This window comes from Pseudochaenichthys georgianus, chromosome 8, assembly GCF_902827115.2.
Source record: "Pseudochaenichthys georgianus chromosome 8, fPseGeo1.2, whole genome shotgun sequence".
NCBI lineage: Eukaryota > Metazoa > Chordata > Actinopteri > Perciformes > Channichthyidae > Pseudochaenichthys > Pseudochaenichthys georgianus.
Window position 1 is genome coordinate 13,502,767 of NC_047510.2, and position 3,744 is coordinate 13,506,510.

Genomic DNA, 3,744 nt, shown 5'->3' on the forward strand with positions numbered 1-3,744 from the left:
TTGGTAAAAATAACTATCACAGATTTCCCAGAGCCCAAAGTGATGTTACTAATTACCTGATTTGTCCAAACCAAAAGCACAAACCCTGAAAAAAGCTTTATAATTCTTCACATTTGATAAGATGCCTTTTCACACTTAATAAATGACTATATTTAGTAATCAACATCTTTTTTTTCCTGTCTGCTCTGATTAATCAACTATTAATGTTAGTCCCCTAACCCAGTGGTTCCCAACCGGGGGGGCGCCAGGCCTCAGATGATTTGAGGCCAAATATCATCTTTAGACTTTTTTTTTTTTTTTTTTTTTACATATAATTATAAGGCAATACATGATTGTCACTAAAAGCCTTGTCTCTACATTACAATAACATATACAAAATAATTGATTAATTAATTTTAATAAAAATTCAAGTTAGTAGCCATTAAAGGTATAAAAAGACAGAAATGTATAATTCTTTAATAGAAATGTTTCTTCTGCCCGTAAAGTGTCCAAACCGGGCTTGTCTGGATAAGCGCATTTTTAAAACATAGTCATTGTCCATGCCGGTTTCAGTTGGATTATTTGTCACAGTTGCTCCGATCAGATCGGTCTCCTCCATTTTGTAGATATTTACGACTTTTGAATCCACATAAACACATCGGTAAAATCCGGCTTACTTTGAGCATGTGTTTTAAACAGTTTAATCCCTTTGTGAATTGTTTCCACTTCCGCCGTCCTTTAATTTCTTCATACAGCGGGAATCCAAATGAATTCATCCTGAGTCCAATAACCATCAAAGTCACTCCAATAGTGCTCCTTAATTACGCTTTCATCCTCCTTTAACAAAATACTTCACCTTCATCTGCTGTTGTGACAGCCCTGCTGCTGTGGGGAATCTATTTTGGCGTGGACCTTGATCCTGGGTGACTTCAAACTCGACCACCAGTCTCTGATCAGATATGCCAAACATAAACCCTGGCCTGATCAGCTGCAGGATCTCCGGTAAATGCAGGGTTGAGGGGAGGAGGCACTAATGGGCAGAGCTTTGGGCCGGGGAGAGCTTTAGAACAACCGCGCAGGTGCTCCGACCAAACGGTGGGATAAAAAGCAAGAATAGTGCATTTGCTGCCAACTCTCTGACAAGAAGGGATTTGAGATCACTTAAGAAAATGACTCAATAATAAACAGAATGGAGCTTCTCACTCACACAGAACAATAAGATCACCGATTCAAAGCCTAAATGACCCTCTCAAACATCACTCTCCTTTCCTAAGTCAGTCGCCCTTGTCTTCAGCACGCACACGCACGCGCGCGCACACACACACACACACACACACACACACACACACACACACACACACACACACACACACACACACACACACACACACACACACACACACACACACACACACACACACACACACACACACACTAGAATGATCAAACTCCAGTGTTATTGCAGATGTCCCACCCTCTACAGGCGGATAATTACAGTGTTAGTGATGGGGTGAGGCGGAGGGTGGGACAAACTGGGGGGGGGGGGGGGGGGGGTGCAACACAATGATTCATCACCACAGTGCTCAAACACACAGCCCTCCTCGGCAACATGCCCGCTCCAACCCCCCACCGCCAGCAGTTTGGCAGCGTGCCCGAGAGTGACAAGGTGACACCGGCTCTTTTTTCATGCGCCGCAGCTCCACGCCGCGAGCAGCACCTCTGCTTCACAACAACACGCCAGCCGCTGACTGGCAGGACGAGAGACAAACCAGAGCTGCGATCGGACATAAATCATTCGCTGCTTGACAACTGCCGCCAAATGTTGATTGCTTTCTGGTTATCTTCAAACCCCTTGTTTCATTGTGATAGTGGCAACATATGTTGGGCGTAGAACAGGAATGTGTAGATAAAAGTCAGTGCGCACAGGCCTGGTGGCTCAAATGAATAATTCTCTATCTATAGGGCACTGTAATTGAATTTGTATACATAATAAGCACGTACTGTTGTGTGGTTGACTGAAATATCATTTTCATACTGCTTTTACCAGAAATGCTGCAATGCATCAGGAGTATAAAATACAATGGAAAAGAAAAAGGAAGTGGGTTGCTTTAATGCCCATTGTGTCTGAAATGGGATGTGTAATTGGGAGCAGACCGTGCTACTATTCATTACCTCAACGCTCTCAGAGCTGTTCAAATAGTTCAACAATGACTATCATTGACAGTTTCAATTTATGTTTGCCTATTTAACACTCAAACCCAAAGTACAGCTCCACTGAAAAGAGAGCTGGCCCCATTTCCTTTAATTCAAACAGCAAATACATGGGACAGCTGGGTATCCATTAACACTCTGCAATATGTGGATGCGTGCACAGTCTGTTACTTAAAAGAGAGGAACTATTTTTGACATAAAGTTATTCACCAGGGAGAGAAACTTACTCATCTCCACATTTCATAAATGTAACTAATACATGATTTAAACGGCCATCTTTTATTGTCTTCTAAAAATAGAAACCCAAGGTGACACTGTGGATCTAAAGGAACAATAACAACAACATCAGCATCGCAATGTGTTTTAAATACAATGACATTCTCTAAGACTCCCTAATGATTCTCTCTAATGTGTCTCTGAAACGCAGCTGTTAACGACAGCCCTGCCACTTTACTGTGAATTGTTTCAGGGTTGACCTAGTACTGAACTTAGCTTATCCATTTGGACTATTGACAGCTGCATCGCTTACCATGTGCATCACGATAATGGTCAAAGAACTGAGACCGCATCTCACATAAAGAATGATTGCTTATGCTCATTTTCATAGCTAGACATGGCAGAATCATTCACTTGAATTAGCAGTGCTGCTGTTGAGTCGTGCATGTTACAGCTCCACACAAACTGCACTGCTAACACAGCACTACATATTTGACTAACCTCCACCAAGGCAGAGGTTATACTGTAAAGTCTTTAATAGCCACGCCAGGGTTCGAAATGCACTGGGGTTCAAATGCATCCAGCTTTTTAGAAGACCTCTTGACTTGTTGAAGCGACGCTGACGAGCAACAACCTCAGTACAATTGCAGAAAGAATTTGGATATTGGTACATTAAATGGAAATATAAAATAAACGGTGGTATTAACAACAAAGTCTGCTAACCTAATACCCTATAAACCAAACCTTAAAGGTGGGGTAGGTCATTTTGGAGAAACCAGCTCGAGTGCGCTAGAATTTGAAAATACACAACCGGAAAAAATCTGCCACTTCCTTCCAGAGCTCCTCCTCCAACACACACGAACGCGCACATGACCAATGAGGGCACAAGATGTTTGTGCACAGATGGAAGGCTGACAGGCAGGTAGGCCGTCATGCTTTTTACAGTACTACGGCTTCCACAGATGACATTTTTTATGGAGTTTTTGTCAAAGCACTTAAGATATTCATTGCTATCGGGATGTTAAGAGCATTCCATGGAATATAACAAAAAGTGTATCTTCTCAAACTTACATACCCCACCTTTAAACATTGTCTTGTCACTTCATAAAATGATTTATTTTTCAACATTCGACAAATGGAAATGTTCCTACTGTGTCGCTGCAAGACACATATTTCGTTTTTTAATTGGGACGACTTTTTGTAATGTAGAGAAACTGTTTGCTACAAAAAAATCCCATACAACTATACTGCTTTGTCAAAATATGTTTCAAGGGACTTTAGGTCCTTTGTTTGTTGAAAATAATTAAATAATAGTTCCCACCTTCACTCCTCCTGACT